General features: G+C 44.3%; 1 long non-coding RNA gene across 1 annotated transcript; it reads left to right on the plus strand.

The window, feature by feature from the left end:
- Positions 1–113: 113 nt before the first annotated feature.
- Positions 114–19,026, plus strand: LOC136577617 (uncharacterized). Its single transcript, XR_010786523.1, has 3 exons — positions 114–125; positions 2,003–2,044; positions 18,960–19,026. It is a non-coding gene; the product is annotated as an uncharacterized lncRNA (long non-coding RNA).
- The last annotated feature ends 270 nt before the right edge of the window (positions 19,027–19,296 follow it).

Below are 19,296 nucleotides of genomic sequence, written 5' to 3' on the forward strand. Positions count from 1 at the left end.
TTGTCACCACCTTCTTTGCTCTCTAATAGAAGACCGGAGGAGGAAGAAGCGGCGAGAGCCCCATAGCAGTTTGAACTCGTCATTGAAGGGTTGAACCAAATAGTGGAGCACATCTTGGATGAGATGTAAGTATCCCTGTAGGACCCCCACCATCAGAGGTCTTAGGGCTGCATGCTGCCCCGTGTGACTTCCCCCCTTGGTGCCCTTAGTCTGGTCTTTGTTATGTAATGTTGGTATTCAGGTCTTTTGCTCAGATGGTTTCCTCTTTGTTCTCTCGGGTATCCTTACACGGGGTGATTTATCGCCCGAAAGCACCGATTTTTACACGGCCCCTGCGGACAGCGGATAACTTGTAACAACCCCTTTAATATAAGACAGTGAATGTAATTTCTGACCTAAGGGGGCTGTTGGATGGAACAAATTATTGTTTAAAAATAATAATAAGTCAATGTGAACAATAATCTAAAACACAAGGCAGCGACTGAACGGCGGAGAGGAATGGCTCACTTCTCGTTCAGTTTCTGCAGGTATAAAGATCTTCATTTCCTCATTCACTTGTAGTTCCGCTTCGTAGTCGGACCCCAAGATTAGTATCTCAGTCAGTTATAGTTCTAGATTTTCCTTTTCCGGAGCGCTTTATACCCTGCAAATGTCATGTTTAGAATTGTGTCTTTTCTTCCTTCTTACGCCGGTGGAGGGATGTATATCAGCAGCTAGCGACCGATAATCCGTAATTATTTTCTTACTATGTCTGTATGTCTTTTGTGTTACATCTCACAGGAGTCCTCCGTGCAGAGGATACATAGATGTAGCAGCGCCATGGATGGCACGCTACATTTATTCTACAGACCGCCAGGCACTGCTACACTATTTGGACACTGCGGCCGCTGCCATTCAGTTTGTATAGCAGCCATGCCATGTAAACAGGGCAGCCGCACTGCGTTAACTCGAAATCCTTATTTTCTTCCCTCCAATCATCTATGTACAGTTTAGAAGTAATGCTGATCCAAAAGTTACTAGCAATTAACCAATGTTACCAGCCATCTGTAGAGAGAGCGATGCAGAGAATACACAGCTGTGCCCCCCCGACATCAAGGGGACCCTCAATGCCATGAATAACCGCACTTCTCTATCGCACAACTTCCCATTGGGCGCCGGTGTTCTGCTCACTGTAGACTACTGTATACTGTGTGCTATATATTGTGTGGTACACAAACATATAATGACCACATTTATGTTCAGAAGATAAAACCACAACCCCCTGAGACAATAAGTATGTCTAGTCTGTGTAGGGAAGGATAATGCGGGCAAGAGCCCCCTGAACCCTCACATTGGTCTATTGTAGGACCTGGAGGTGAAGCCTGATATACATCCCTGCTTCTCTGACCCCGCACCTCAGTCCCACTAAACCTCCCCGACCCTCCATCCTCCAGTATGAAGCCTATTCCCCAGTCACTACTGATCCCACAAGACTCGTCTCCTCTCAGGAATGTCTCACACTTCTTCTTTTCTTTCTTTACATTCTGCAGAAGATTCTGCTGTGGCTGCATTCCCCCAACAACGGATGACCAGTAAATCCACTGCCGTCCCCAATCACCCCACCATAATCTTCTCCCGCCACATTCCCCCTCCCCCATCATTCTTACACCCTATAATTATTGCTCCACCATCCCCTCTTTAATAAGAAAATGTCTTAATAAAGTTTTATACATTCATTACGATGTGCGGCATTATTATTTCATGATAGGACAGCCAGGCACAGAATTCACCACTTTCCCTTGTTGGCCATGTTGTGGCAATTAGGATGACCGTCCTTCCAGGATTACTATTACTGTTCTGGTCCGCCTTCTGGACCTTAAGGACGGTTTCATAGGGGCAACAAACAGAAGCAACCTTTAAATCTGCCCTAGTGTGAGTAGCCGGAGAGGCATTTAATGATGATTGTTGTTTTAGTTGTGTTTTTGGTCGTTTGGTTTCTGATCATGTATATCTTTTCCAGCAGACGAGGCAGCCGTATACGGAGAGCAGGGTCAAGATTTACAAGGTGAATACAAGATTCCTTTCTACTTCTGTTTATTCCTTCTGTCATTGTGCCTTGCAGTAGTTTTTCTGTGAGGTTTTCAGGGCAGCTCAGGCGATGTTCACATTTGTGTTGGGGATTCCATTTTCCTGCCAGTATAAGAGCAGGAAGACAGAATCGCCTGCCGGATGGTTTATTTTATGGCGCAGGCTAACGGCGCTGAATGTGGACTATAATGAAGTCGGTTTGCTTCCTGCCATCCTGCCCAACATTTCACCAAAAGAATAAGTCCTCTATTCAGGACATTTTGGCCCGGCTTTTCATGCTGGATATGCGCTGGAGGCTCAGAACGGAGCCTAAAGGTATTTTACACTGGGTGATCATCGGCCAAATAGTCGCTGGAAATAGTGATTTTTGGCGTTAAATGGTGATTTTTGCGACAAAGAGCTAGACGATGGGATATGGATATCAAAAGGCATCACAATGACAGAAAAATAGCAGGTTTATAAGTGCGATATCAGTGCTCAATGTCCGAGATGGTCACCATGTTCTTTACTCTCTAACAGGAGATAGGAGGAGGTAGAGCGGCCAGCTAGAGGGTCTCCCCAGTACATACAGGCCCGGCTCATAGCATTAGCATAGAGGGATGATTTTGGAGGAAGAGATAGAATGGGTCTCACTGAATTTCCAGTTTTATGTAGAAAGCATTGAGTGAATAGTGGAGAACATCTTGGATGAGATGTAAGTATTCCTGTAGGACCCCCACCATCAGGGGCCTTAGGGCTGCATGCTGTCCCATCAGACATCACCCTTTAGTGCTCTTAGTCTGGTTTTGATTGTCGGACCCCCAAAATACTCAATCAGTCATATTTCTAGATTTTTTTTAATGAACTCTTCCTTTTCTGGAGCGCTTTATGCCCTGTACATCTCATGTTCCTTCTTCCACAGATGGATTCAGAATATTAAAGACACCATTGTCTATTTTCCGTAATGTTCTTCTTATCATGTCTGTATGTCTTTGGTGTCACATATAGGAGTCCTCCATGTGCGTGATACATAGATGTAGTAGAGCCACGCTGACAGACGACATCTATTCATGACCATTGTCATTAGTGCTGCTTGTATCTGTATTGTATAGTAGAGACGATGTCCAAGATTGTCACCATCTTCTTTACTCTCTAATAGAAGACCGGAGGAGGAAGAGGTGAGGTGGGTCCCTCTGGATTTCCTGATGATGATGATGATGATGTCTACATTGAGGAAAATTTAGAGGACATCTTGGATGAGATGAAAGTATCCCTGTAGGACCCCCACCATCAGGGGTCTTAGGGCTGCATGCTGCCCTTAGTCTGGTTTGGATTGTTGGACCCCAAAAATACTATCTGAATCAGTCATAGTTTTAGATATTTTTAAATGAACTTTCCCTTTTCCGGAGCCCTTTTTACCTTGTAAATCTCATGTCTATAATTGTTTCTTCTCTTCCTTCTTCCACAGATGGCTTCAGACTATTACATAATGTCTGTATGTCTTGGGTGTCACATATAGTAGTCCTCTGTGTGCGTGATACAAAGATGTAGTAGAGCCACGTACCTGCCTGTACCTTCTCAGGATCACCTCCATACAGTAATATTATTATTTATATTGTTAATGAACAAAATATAGTATGCAAAGGACAACATGACCAATGGTGCCACTATACAAGGTCCAGATAATACCGCCACACCATGATCTCTACTAAATACTGACCAAAAATTATTATACCATTACTTAATTAAAAAAAACATTGCACAAAGACCAATATTAGCAATAACACCATTATACAAGGCCTAATAATATCACGATACCAAGCCCACATATTATCACCCCATAGTGATGTACTAATACCGCCATACTGTTACCGAAGAGCATTAAGTAGCCTGGAAGGCTTCCATAGATCATTTCTTTGGTTAGCCAATACAGGTTTCACCTCAATACTTGTGTCTTTAGTACAAGAGAATGTAACATTACTGATACACATAGTGATAATGTTGCCACTTGTATAAGGTTTTGGAGGCTGGGGGAGACTATAGAGAATATTTTGTCTATATGGAATTTGATTGGCTGCTTATATAAGGAGCTGCAGTGCCAACATGCCATTGAGTGTTGTAGTTGGTTGGAGGTAAGTCCTTTTCATGTCTGTAGCGCCCCTTGAGGTGGCGGTAGAGGTTGGGATGTTGTTATAGAATGTTGGCTGTCCCCAATCCTGTAATTCTCACTGTTGTATTTACTCTTTAATAGTTTGGAAAGAGAGACACTGAGTGAAAACAAGTTAGAGAGCGATGGAGAAAGAAATCCCAGTGTAGATGTAAGTATCTTACTGTATGACCCCACGACTGCTATAAGGGGGTTCACACCTCGCTGATTTGTTGTGCATTTTGGTGCAGATCGGTCAGGCTTTTGCCAGATTTATTAAGGATTGGTTGTCTCTTAATTTATTTGTTGCACTTTGGGTTTTGGCTGCCATATACAGTGGTGGTCTAAGTAACCTCCTGAACATGTGCGGATGACTAGTTATATGTAGACCTATGTGCCAGGTACAAGATGGGTTTGGATGATGTGGATGGAGGCCTGTCAGTCTTGTGGTGTGGGTACGGGGTGCAGACGGCGCTGATAGACGACGTCTATTGATCACCATTGTCATTAGTGCTGCTTGTATCAGTATTATATAGTAGAGATGTCCGAGATTGTCACCATCTTCTTTTCTCTCTAACAGGAGCCAGGATGAAGAAGATCTACCAGCTGATTGGGTCCCACTGGACTATTACTATGTTTATGAGGAAGAGTTGTCTGATGAAGATGTGGAGGATGAGATGTAGGTATCAAAAGGCATCGCTATGACAGACAAATAGCAGGTTTACGAGTGCGATATCAGTGCATGATGTCCGAGATTGTCACCATCTTCTTTACTCTCTAACAGGATGAAGAACAGCCAGCTAGAGGGTCTTCAGAATATATGCAGGCCCGGCTGCTAGCTCTGGCAGACCGGGATGATTTCCAGGACATCTTCCGTGACATGTGAGTATTCCTGTAGGACCCCCACCAGCAGGGGGCTTAGGGCTGCATGCTGCCCCGTGTGGCATCACCCTTTAGTGCCTTTAGTCTGGTTTTTATAGTTGTGTAATATTGTAGGTTTTTTAATGAACTCTTCCTTTTCCGGAGCGCTTTATACCCTGTAAATGTCATGTTTGTAATTGTGTCTTCTCTTCCTTCTTCCACAGACCTGGGGGAATATATGACGACCTGGAGCCCTATCATCCGTAAGTATCTACTTCTTCCCATAATGTCTATGTCTGTTGTGTTACATCTTGTAGGAGTCCTCCGTGCAGAGTGATACATAGATGTAGCAGCGCCATGCTTCACGGATGGCACACTCCATTTATCCTGCCGACCGCCAGAAATGACTGACCGATGAATAAGAATGGTTCGCTTCTGGTTCGGGGTTCAGTTTCTGCAGGTATAAAATCATCATTGGCTCGTTCACTTGTCATTCCGCTTAGACATTGATCGTTCCATGTTTCCCACTCGCTATCACCTCTGTAGTCGGACCCTAAGAACAGTATCGCAGTCAGTCATAGTTCTAGAGTTCTTAATGAACTCTTCCTTTTCCGGAGCGCTTTATACCCTGTAAATGTCATGGTCATCATTTTTCTTTTCTTCCTTCTTCCACAGATTAAGAGCCATATATGAAGTTTTGGAGGCGAACAATCTGTAAGTATCTTCTTGCATAACATCTTGTAGGAGTCGTCCGTGCAGAGTGATACATAACTGTAGCAGCGCCATGCTTCACGGATAGCACGCTACATTTATTCTGCAGACCACCAGATGGCGCTACGCTACTTGGAAAGCGCAGCTGCTGTCATTTAGTTTGAATAGTAGCCATGCCATGTAAATAGGACTTTACACTTAGAGTTATCATATTGTCCTCTGGTCCTATTAGCTGCCAGAACTTATATGTATATTATGTGTTCTCTAACAGTGAAGTCGAGGAAAACGGAGCTGGCGCTGCTGGATATGCCAGTAATACTGTATAATGATTGAAGGACCAAACAACATCGTTCTGTAAGTATATCTACAATGCATTATTCTACACACCATATATCACACAACATTAGAGATAATAACTGATAATGAATATATCATCCAGACTGGCAGTAATATATAACATAGCAGTACACACTGGATATCACATAGATGAGGAGTTGGGGCAGTACACACTGGATATCACATAGATGAGGAGTCAGGGCGGTACACACTTGATATCACATAGATGAGGAGTCAGGGCGGTACACACTGGATATCACATAGATGAGGAGTTGGGGCGGTACACACTGGATATCACATAGATGAGGAGTTGGGGCGGTACACACTGGATATCACATAGATGAGGAGTCGGGGCAGTACACACTGGATATCACATAGATGAGGAGTTGGGGCGGTACACACTGGATATTACATAGATAAGGAGTTGGGGCAGTACACACTGGATATCACATAGATGAGGAGTTGGGGCAGTACACACTGGATATCACATAGATGAGGAGTTGGGGCAGTACACACTGGATATCACATAGATGAGGAGTTGGGGCGGTACACACTGGATATCACATAGATGAGGAGTCGGGGCGGTACACACTGGATATCACATAGATGAGGAGTCGGGGCGGTACACACTGGATATCACATAGATGAGGAGGCGGGGCGGTACACCGGATATCACATAGATGAGGAGTTGGGGCGGTACACACTGGATATCACATAGATGAGGAGTCGGGGCGGTACACACTGGATATCACATAGATGAGGAGTTGGGGCGGTACACACTGGATATCACATAGATGAGGAGTTGGGGCGGTACACACTGGATATCACATAGATGAGGAGTTGGGGCTGTACACACTGGATATCACATAGATGAGGAGTTGGGGTGGTACACACTGGATATCACATAGATGAGGAGGCGGGGCGGTACACCGGATATCACATAGATGAGGAGTTGGGGCGGTACACACTGGATATTACATAGATAAGGAGTCGGGGCGGTACACACTGGATATTACATAGATAAGGAGTCAGGGCGGTACACACTGGATATCACATAGATGAGGAGTTGGGGCGGTACACACTGGATATCACATAGATGAGGAGTCGGGGCGGTACACACTGGATATCACATAGATGAGGAGTTGGGGCGGTACACACTGGATATCACATAGATGAGGAGTTGGGGCGGTACACACTGGATATCACATAGATGAGGAGTTGGGGCAGTACACACTGGATATCACATAGATGAGGAGTCGGGGTGGTACACACTGGATATCACATAGATGAGGAGTTGGGGTGGTACACACTGGATATCACATAGATGAGGAGTTGGGGCAGTACACACTGGATATCACATAGATGAGGAGGCGGGGCGGTACACCGGATATCACATAGATGAGGAGTTGGGGCGGTACACACTGGATATTACATAGATAAGGAGTCGGGGCGGTACACACTGGATGTCACATAGATAAGGAGTCAGGGCGGTACACACTGGATATCACATAGATGAGGAGTTGGGGCAGTACACACTGGATATCACATAGATGAGGAGTTGGGGCAGTACACACTGGATATCACATAGATGAGGAGTTGGGGCGGTACACACTGGATATCACATAGATGAGGAGTTGGGGCAGTACACACTGGATATCACATAGATGAGGAGTTGGGGCAGTACACACTGGATATCACATAGATGAGGGGTCCGGGCGGTACACACTGGATATCACATAGATGCCTCGTTCACTTCATAGTTCTAGATCCTTTTCTGCAGCACTTTACACCCTGTAAACGCTTATAATTGTTTCTTTTCTTCCTTCTAACACCGATGGAATAACGCAGAAAATCAGGTCGGGGTCGGTTTTCTGTAAGTATCTGGTATATGGTAAGTATATGTATATGGTTCTGTGTTTTCTCTTCTAGACTGCTTGTATTTGGAACCCCACGATATTCTCCAACCCTATTTTCCCACCCTCGAGACAATACCGTAAGTATATAGACATAGGGGATTATATTCATAATGATGCTGATCATGTTGTTTAACCCCTTAGTGTCCATGTACCGTAAATATACAATACTTGGTCCAGGGCTTTAAACCAACGCTATAGTAAATTTACAGTATAAGCTTAAAGCTCCTGTAATCCGCAGCAGGTCGGGCGCCCGACTGTCTGACAACCCAGCTGCTACTGTACCCCTTACCCAGCATGGCGTGGAAGCGGGAGGGGGCAGGTTAAAATATTGCGACTATCTGAGCGTTTCATCGCACACAATAAAAGCAACTGTGAACACGGCGCGGCTAGTATTAACGAGTATGTCGCTCCCCCTCCCTACCCCTCCCGCAACTTCTCTTTGCTGAACAGCTCTCATACGAGACGATGAGAACCGCCAATGCTGTGCCATCAAAAATAGGTCGAATTTCAAAAAATCGTGCTAATTGTGCCATGTTTGACGCGCGTTTTAAAAAAAATTTTTTTTTTAGGCATGTCAAAAAATCGTTCATCTAAAAGTACCCATAGAAAACCATAGGTTGTTTTAGATGCAATTTGTTAACGCGCCTACAATGCACAACGTTCCTGCGAAGGAGCCCTGATTCTGCTAATCCAGAGAGAAATGTGTTTCTTTACCACACAGTGAACGCCAGTAAAACAAAACCCAAAGAACAAGGGTGGAATTTTGAGCTTTCTGTTTTTTTGTCTATGTCCCCTCACCCAAAAAATTTATAACGGTTTTATATACATCAAATTGGTGCCATTAATAAATATAACTTGTCTCGCACAAATATATTTTTGACAAATAATGTAAAAGTTATGGTACATTCAACACGACAAAGAAAAAGCAAAGAAAATCATTTGGCCATTGGGGTGCAGAAATTGCCGATCATTAAGGGGTTAATATACCTGCTATTGGAATTTCTGGGGGGCGCGGTTGTTCATTCTCTTCCTAAAAAAAGGATTAACAGAAATGACAGCTTGTCAATAAATCCCAGGTACCCCTAAATGGTGCAATTAAAAAAAATTAAGAGTTTCCCCAACAAATCAGCCCTCATATTGTTCCACTGACGGCAAAATAGGAAGAATAAAAAATTCCTGTCTTTAAGGCCCAAAATAGGCCAATTTTTAAGAGTTTACTTTTTAGACTTAGAGTTATCATATTGTCCTCTGGTGCTATTAGCTGCCAGAACTACATCTCATATATGTTATGTGTTGTCCAATAGTGAGGAAGATGAGGAGGAAGATTGGGCCATCGGATTTGAGAACAACCTGATGATGGATGGAGCTGAGATCATCAATGTGTAAGTACATCTACAATGCATTATTGTACACACCATATATTACACAACATTAGAGATATTAACTAACAGGAATGTATTATCCAGACTGGCAGTAATATATAATTTTTACGCTGCAATCATCACTTCTTTAATAATGGGACTTAGTATAAAGGGGCGTGGCCTAACTGCATGAGAGATTTACTACCATTTATGCCACCTGTGGATAGCGGATAACTTGTAATTGGGGAACGACCCCTTTAATATAAGAAAGTGAATTTGATTTCTATTCTAAGGGGCTTTTAGAAGGAATAAATAATTATCGTTCAAAAAAATCCTTGAAATCTAACGATAATGTTTGGTGTAAACACAAGGCAGCGGCTGAACGGCCAATGGGAATGGCTCACGTCTCGTCCGCCGTTCAGTATCTGCAGGTATAAAACTCATCATTGCCTCGTTCACTTCATAGTTCTAGATCTTTTTCTGAAATGTTCCTTTTCTGCAGCACTTTATACTCTGTAAACGTTTATAATTGTTTCTTTTCTTCCTTCTAACACAGATGGAATAACGCAGAAAATCAGGTCGGGGTCGGTTTTCTGTAAGTATCTTCTTCTTACCATAATGTCTTTGGGGTTGGATCTCGTAAAGTCATTTTTCCAGTGGGGAAAAATTAGCAAAATTTGAGTACATTGTATTTGCATAAATATTTTTTATATTTCTACACTACAATCAGCACTTAGTATAAGGGGGCGTGGCCTCAACAGATTTCCTATAATTTCTGGTGTACCTGGTATAATTTATGGAACAAATCTGCCCCAGCTCATAGCTGCCATAGACCTCACATTCTGGCGCACAGATCGGTCAGGCTTATGCCAGATTTATTAAGGAACGGTTGCCTCTTAATTTATTTGTTGCACTTTGGGTTTTGGCTGCCATATACAGTGGTGGTCTAAGTAACCTCCTGAACATGTGCGGATGACTAGTTATATGTAGACCTATGTGCCAGGTACAAGATGGGTTTGGATGATGTGGATGGAGGGCTGTCAGTCTTGTGGTGCGGGTATGGCGTGCAGACGGCGCTGACAGACGACATCTATTCATCACCATTGTCATTAGTGCTGCTTGTATCTGTATTGTATAGTAGAGACGATGTCCAAGATTGTCACCATCTTCTTTACTCTCTAATAGAATACCAGAGGAGGAAGAGGTGAGGTGGGTCCCTCTGGATTTCCCGGACGATGATGATGATGATGTCTACATTGAGGAAAATTTAGAGGACATCTTGTCCTCTGTGTCCTTAAGGGGTTAATCCTTTACCCAAACCCTAAGATGTGCTTATGACTGTCCTAGATTGTCACCATCTTCTTTGCTCTCTAATAGAAGACCGGAGGAGGAAGAAGCGGCGAGAGCCCCACAGCAGTTTGAACTTGTCATTGAAGGTTTGAACCAAATAGTGGAGCACATCTTGGATGAGATGTAAGTATCACTGTAGGACCCCCACCATCAGGGGGCTTAGGGCTGCATGCTGCCCCCTGTGACTTCCCCCTTTGGTGCCCTTAGTCTGGTCTTTGTTATGTAATGTTGGTACTCGGGTCTTTTGCTCAGATGGTTTCCTCTTTGTTCTCTCGGGTATCCTTACACGGGGTGATTTATCGCCCTAAAGCAGCGATTCTTAAACGGCCCCTGCGGACAGCGGATAACTTGTAACAACCCCTTTAACATAAGACAGTGATTGTAATTTCTAATCTAAGGGGGCTGTTGGACGGAACAAATTATTGTTTAAAAATAATAAGTCGATGTGAACAATAATCTAAAACACAAGGCAGCGACTGAACGGCGGAGAGGAATGGCTCACTTCTCGTTCAGTTTCTGCAGGTATAAAGATCTTCATTTTCTCATTCACTTGTAGTTCCGCTTCGTAGTCGGACCCCAAGATTAGTATCTCAGTCAGTCATACTTCTAGATTTTCCTTTTCCGGAGCGCTTTATACCCTGTAAATGTCATGTTTAGAATTGTTTTTCTTCCTTCTTCCACAGGTAGAGGGCGGTATACGGACAGTTAGAGGCCTATTATCCGTAATTATTTTCTTCCCATGTCTGTATGTCTTTTGTGTAACATCTAGGATTTACTCTACAGACCGCCAGGCGCTCCTACGCTATTTGGACACTGCGCACGCTGCCATTCAGTTTGTATAGCCGCCATGCCATGTAAACAGGTCAGCCGCGCTGCGTTAACGCGATGAGTTAGCGTTGTTACACGGGTCGGAGTATTCCTGGGACGAGCACTAATATGTCCACATCTCTGCATCCTTAGAGTTCCAAATAAGCCGGTCCTGAATGAGGCTAACACAACTACTTATGGAGTTTACTTCTACATATTGTCCTCTGGTCCTATTAGCTGCCAGAACTACATTTTCTTTATGTTATTTGTTGTCCAACTAGATATGGGAGTCTAATGTTGGAGGGACCTCACAACGTCCATGTGTAAGTAGATCTACAATGCATTATTGTACACAACACATAGTACACAACATTAGAGATATTAACTGATAACGATTGTATCATCCAGACTGGCAGTAATATATAACATGTCGGTACACACTGGATATCACATAAATGAGGAGTCGGGGCGGTACATAATAGATATCACATAGATGAGGAGTCAGGGCGGTACATAATAGATATCACATAGATGAGGAGTCAGGGCGGTACACACCGGATATCACATAGATGAGGAGTCAGGGCGGTACACACTGGATATCACATAGATGAGAAGTCGGGTGGTAGATAATAGATATCGCATAGATGAGGAGTCGGGGCGGTACACACTGGATGTCACATAGATGAGGAGTCGGGGCAATACACACTGGATATCACATAGATGAGGGGTCGGAGCGGTACACACTGGATATCACATAGATGAGGAGTCGGGGCAATACACACTGGATATCACATAGATGAGGAGTCAGCTCGGTACACACTGGATATCACATAGATGAGGGGTCGGCTTGGTACACGGGACACATTCACAGGATGACTGGATAGGATTATGTTAGTGGAGATATTATTGTGGTTGGGTTACACTCTCATGCAGGACATTACAAGATCGGACGCCATTACTGCGGTCACACATGGAGCGGCGGAATTTGTGTTATTCTACTGTCTGCAGATTACAATGCAGAGAATTTATTTAATGTCTTTAAAAGCCGGTTTTCCAGTGGAAAAAATAGTAAATTTTGAATACATCGTGTTTGTACAAATATTGCAACTTTTTTAATTTTTACGCTGCACTGATCATAAAAAATGGGACTTACTATAAAGGGGCGTGGCCTCAACTGCGTGAGACAATTACTAACCTCTATGCCACCTGCGGATAGCAGATAACTTCTAATCGTGGAACAACCCCTTAATATAAGAAAGTCAATTTAATTTCTAAGCTAAGGGGGATTTTAGACAGAAATAAAGTGAACAATAATCGCTTGGTGTAAACACAAGGCAGCGACCGAACCACGAAGAAGAATGGTTCGCTTCTCGTTCGCCATTCAGCTTCTGCAGGTATAAAACTCATGATTGGCGCGTTCACTTATCGTTCCGTTTGGACATTGATGGTTCCGTGTTTTACCTTCGCTATCACCTCCGTAGTCGGACCCCAACATTAGCATCTCAGTCAGCCATAGTTCTAGAGTTCTTAATGAACTCTTCCTTTCCCGGAGTGCTTTATACCCTGTAAATGTCATGTTTGTAATTGTTTCTTCTCTTCCTTCTTACAGGGATGGATCGAGGCAGATGATGAAAATGTGGCCGGTTTCCCGTAAGTATCTTGCTCTTACCATAATGTCTTTGGTGTTATATCTTGTAGGTGCCTTCACGGATGGCAGACCACAGTTATTCTGCAGACCGCCAGACGCTGCTACACTATTTGGATACTGCGCCCGCTGCCGTTTAGTTTGAATACCCGCCATGCCATGTAAGTGGGGCAGCCGTGCTGTGTTATTGAGATGAGTTACACGGGTCGGAGTGTTCCTGGGGCGACCACTAAGATGTCCATATTAAGGACAATCCCTCCTATCATCTATGGGAATACTTATACATCGCAGACCCTCTGGCCGCGGGTTTATCTCGGACCGGCACATTATACACCATATTTTGGTAGCTGCCATCTCTTCCATTATAACTAGTTCTGTTTTTTCTTCCAGACCTGCTGAATATGTGAACCCACCGTATTACCTCCCCCAACAGTCACTACCTTTAAGTGTATATATATAGCAGAATTATATTCATGTTGTTTAACCCTTCAGTGACCATGTACCGTAAATATACAATACTTGGTCCTGGGCTTTAAACCCGTGCTATAGTTAATTTACAGTGCGAGCTTAAAGCTCTTGCAAACTAGCAGCAGGTCGGGCGCTCGACTGTCAACCCAGCTCCTACTGTACCCCCTATCCATTGTGGCATAAAGCAGGAGATGGGGAGGCCTCCCTGTCCCCATTAGCCCTCCAGAGTGCGATCACGAGGTGCTGATAGATTACCATGGAAGCAGGAGACCTTCATGTCCACCAGGTATCTCAGCCTATCAGGAAAAAGAAATTCATAAATTTTGTATCGCTGCAATCATACTGACCCACAGAATGAATAGAAAATGTAATTTATGCCACATGGTAATCTCCACATAAAAATTCATTCTAGAATTGCTGTTTTTTGCTGCTCGTGGTTCCAAAAAACAGAAAGAAAAGTGATCAAAAAGTCACTTAAGCCCAAAAGGTACCAATAAAAACTACAGGCTGTTCAGCAAAAAACAAGTCCTTATACAGCGCTGCCGATGAAAAAATAACAATGTTCTGGGTCTTATAATGCAATGATGGAAATAGGCCGATTCTTAAGGGGTTAACCCAACCAACTATAGAGATTACTTTTACCCTTAGAGTTATCATATTGTCCTCTGGTCCTATTAGCTGCCAGAACTATATTTCTATATATGCTATGTTTTATCCAACAGTAGAGAAAAGGAGGAGGAAGGCGGTGTTGCGGCTCCTGGAAATGAGAACATCATGATGGGAGACCAAAGCAACATTGATGTGTAAGTACAGGATCATCTACAATGCATCATTCTACACACCTATACTACTATATATGATATGTGTTGTCCAATAGTGCAGAAGTCGAGGATGAGGAAGAAGGCGTTGGGGCTCCCGGACCTGAGAACTTGATGGGAGATGATAACAACATCGATGTGTAAGTACAGAACCCTCTACAATGCATCATTCTGCACACCATATATCACACCACATTAGAGACAGTTCATGATAAGGACTTCTATTATCCGCACTGGCAGTAATATATAACCAATCCCACCACAGCCTTTGCCATAAGCTGCAACCCACACTTGGGTCCCCTGCGCTTGCGTTCTGGCACGGAGTTCGAAAAGCCGGTGAAGGGGTATTCTCCTCGTTCAGTTGCAGCTAAGCTCTGTTATCACTGTTAACACTGTTATCATCAGTGTGACATCACTGCGCCCGCGTGTCCGTAATCACATAATAACCCCGGAGGGTCACACCGCCCGCTGCAGGGATTCATCTCATACTGTTATCATCAGTGTGACATCACTGCGCCCGCGTGTCCGTAATCACATAATAACCCCGGAGGGTCACACCGCCCGCTGCAGGGATTCATCTCATACTGTTATCATCAGTGTGACATCACTGCGCCCGCGTGTCCGTAATCACATAATAACCCCGGAGGGTCACACCGCCCGCTGCAGGGATTCATCTCATACTGTTATCATCAGTGTGACATCACTGCGCCCGCGTGTCCGTAATCACATAATAACCCCGGAGGGTCACACCGCCCGCTGCAGGGATTCATCTCATACTGTTATCATCAGTGTGACATCACTGCACCCCGCGTGTCCGTAGTCACATAATAACCCTGGAGGGTCACACCTCCCGCTGCAGGGATTCATCTCATACTGTTATCATCAGTGTGACATCACTGCGCCCCGCGTGTCCGTAATCACATAATAACCCCGGAGGGTCACACCGCCCGCTGCAGGGATTCATCTCATACTGTTATCATCAGTGTGACATCACTGCGCCCGCGTGTCCGTAATCACATAATAACCCCGGAGGGTCACACCGCCCGCTGCAGGGATTCATCTCATACTGTTATCATCAGTGTGACATCACTGCGCCCGCGTGTCCGTAATCACATAATAACCCCGGAGGGTCACACCGCCCGCTGCAGGGATTCATCTCATACTGTTATCATCAGTGTGACATCACTGCGCCCGCGTGTCCGTTATCACATAATAACCTCGGAGGGTCACACCGCCCGCTGCCACTGCAGGGATTCATCCCATGCGGTTAATAGTCCACGGTTTTCTACAAAGAAACCATAAACTATACGCTGGCACACAACCCAGCGGGCGCACGCTTGTGACGGACCGCTGCGAATCTCACAAAGACTGTCAGGTGGCCACAAATGGCGCCTCCAAAATGGCTTCTCAGCGGATATTATTTCAGGGTTCTATATACTCTCTTATCGCTGGCGGGGCGGTTCTGGCACTGATGTGTAATAATTACAACAGGCTGTGAAACACCAAGTATATTAGAGGTTCTAGAAGCTTCCATCATACATGGCTCTAGAAGCTTCCATCATACATGGCTCTAGAAGCTTCCATCATACATGGCTCTAGAAGCTTCCATCATACATGGCTCTAAAAGCTTCCATCATACATGGCTCTAAAAGCTTCCATCATACATGGCTCTAAAAGCTTCCATCATACATGGCTCCAGTTTTATGTAGAAAGCATTGAGTGAATAGTGGAGAACATCTTGGATGAGATGTAAGTATTCCTGTAGGACCCCCACCATCAGGGGCCTTAGGGCTGCATGCTGTCCCATCAGACATCACCCTTTAGTGCTCTTAGTCTGGTTTTGATTGTCGGACCCCCAAAATACTCAATTTGTCATAGTTCTAGATTTTTTTTAATGAACTCTTCCTTTTCTGGAGCGCTTTATACCCTGTAAATCTCATGTTCCTTCTTCCACAGATGGATTCAGAATATTAAAGACACCATTGTCTATTTTCCGTAATGTTCTTCTTATCATGTTTGTATGTCTTTGGTGTCACATATAGTAGTCCTCTGTGTGAGTGATACATAGATGTAGTAGAGCCACGCTGACAGACGACATCTATTCATCACCATTGTCATTAGTGCTGTTTGTATCTGTATTATATAGTAGAGACGATGTCCAAGATTGTCACCATCTTCTTTACTCTCTAATAGAAGACCAGAGGAGGAAGAGGTGAGGTGGGTCCCTCTGGATTTCCTGATGATGATGATGATGAAGATGTCTACATTGAGGAAAATTTAGAGGACATATTGAATGAGATGAAAGTATCCCTGTAGGACCCCCACCATCAGGGGCCTTAGGGCTGCATGCTGCCCTTAGTCTGGTTTTGATTGTTGGACCCCAAAAATACTATCTGAATCAGTCATAGTTTTAGATATTTTTAAATGAACTTTCCCTTTTCCGGAGCCCTTTTTACCTTGTAAATCTCATGTCTATAATTGTTTCTTCTCTTCCTTCTTCCACAGATGGCTTCAGACTATTACATAATGTCTGTATGTCTTTGATGTCACATATAGAAGTCCTCTGTGTGCGTGATACATAGATGTAGTAGAGCCACGCTGACAGACGACATCTATTCATCACCATTGTCATTAGTGCTGCTTGTATCAGTATTGCATAGTAGAGACGATGTCCAAGATTGTCACCATCTTCTTTACTCTCTAATAGAAGACCGGAGGAGGAAGAGGTGAGGTGGGTCCCTCTGGATTTCCCGGATGATGATGATGATGATGAAGATGCAAGTATCCCTGTTTCTTCTCTTCCTTCTTCCACAGATGGCTTCAGACTATTACATAATGTCTGTATGTCTTTTGTGTTACATATAGAAGTCCTCTGTGTGCGTGATACATAGATGTAGTAGAGCCACGCTGACAGACGACATCTATTCATCACCATTGTCATTAGTGCTGCTTGTATCAGTATTGCATAGTAGAGACGATATCCAAGATTGTCACCATCTTGTTTACTCTCCATTAGTATGCAGGAGAAGGAAGAATGACCAGCTAATTGGGTCCCACTGGATTTTTATGACGATGTAGAGCTAGACGATGAGATACGGATATCAAAAGGCATCGCAATGATAGAAAAATAGCAGGTTTATAAGTGCGATATCTGTGCTCGATGTCCGAGATTGTCACCATGTTCTTTACTCTCTAACAGGAGCCAGAGGGAGGTAGAGCGGCCAGCTAGAGGGTCTCCCCAGTACATACAGGCCCGGCTGCTAGCTCTGGCAGACTGGGATGATTTCCAGGACATCTTCCCTGAGATGTAAGTATTCCTGTAGGACCCCCATCATCAGGGGTCTTAGGGCTGCATGCTGCCCCGTGTGACATCACCCTTTGGTGCCCTTAGTCTGCTTTTAATTGTTATGTAATGTTGGTACTCGGGTCTTTTGTTCGAGTCGGTCCCACTGGATTTCAGTGATGATGAGGAGCATTTTATGATTGAAGAAAATCTTGAGGATATCCTGGATGAGATGTAAGTATCCCTGTAGGACCCCCACCATCAGGGGTCTTAGGGCTGTATGCTGCCCCGTGTGACATCACCCTTTGGTGCCCTTAGTCTGGTTTTTATTGTGTAATGTTGGTATTCGGGTCTTTTGTTCAGATGGTTTCTTTCTTGTTCCGCGTGAGAGATTTACTAACATTTATGCCACCTTTGCACAGCGGATGTGTCACTTGTAAACCAACCCTAAGATGTGCTTATGACTGTCCCAGATTGTCACCACCTTCTTTGCTCTCTAATAGAAGACCGGAGGAGGAAGAAGCGGCGAGAGCCCCACAGCAGTTTGAACTTGTCATTGAAGGGTTGAACCAAATAGTGGAGCACATCTTGGATGAGATGTAAGTATCCCTGTAGGACCCCCACCATCAGGGGTCTTAGGGCTGCATGCTGCCCCGTGTGACTTCCCCCTTTGGTGCCCGCAGTCTGGTCTTTGTTATGTAATGTTGGTACTCGGGTCTTTTGCTCAGATGGTTTCCTCTTTGTTCTCTCGGGTATCCTTACACGGGGTGATTTATCGCCCTAAAGCAGCGATTTTTACACGGCCCCTGCGGACAGCGGATAACTTGTAATCGTGGAACAACCCCTTAATATAAGAAAGTCAATTTAATTTCTAACCTAAGGGGGATTTTAGACGGAACAAAAGTGAACAATAATCGCTCGGTGTAAACACAAGGCAGCGACCGAACCACGAAGAAGAATGGTTCGCCACTCATTCGCCATTCAGCTTCTGCAGGTATAAAACTCATGATTGGCGCGTTCACTTATCGTTCCGTTTAGACATTGATCGTTCCGTGTTTTACCTTCGCTATCACCTCCGTAGTCGGACCCCAAGATTAGCATCTCAGTCAGCCATAGTTCTAGAGTTCTTAATGAACTCTTCCTTTTCCGGAGCACTTTATACCCTGTAAATGCCATGTTTGTAATTGTTTCTTCTCTTCCTTCTTACACAGATGGATCGAGGCAGATGATGAAAATGTGGCCGGTTTCCTGTAAGTATCTTGCTCCTACCATAATGTCTTTGGTGTTACATCTTGTAGGTGCCTTCACGGATGGCACACCACAGTTATTCTGCAGACCGCCAGGCGCCGCTACACTATTTGGATACCGCGGCCGCTGCCGTTCAGTTTGAATACCCGCCATGCCATGTAAGTGGGGCAGCCGTGGTGTGTTATTGAGATGAGTTACACGGGTCGGAGTGTTCCTGGGGCGACCACTAATATGTCCATATTAAGGACAATCCCTCCTATCATCTATGGGAATACTTATAGATCGCAGACCCTTCCGCTG

Source organism: Eleutherodactylus coqui, chromosome 8, assembly GCF_035609145.1.
Source record: "Eleutherodactylus coqui strain aEleCoq1 chromosome 8, aEleCoq1.hap1, whole genome shotgun sequence".
Lineage (NCBI taxonomy): Eukaryota > Metazoa > Chordata > Amphibia > Anura > Eleutherodactylidae > Eleutherodactylus > Eleutherodactylus coqui.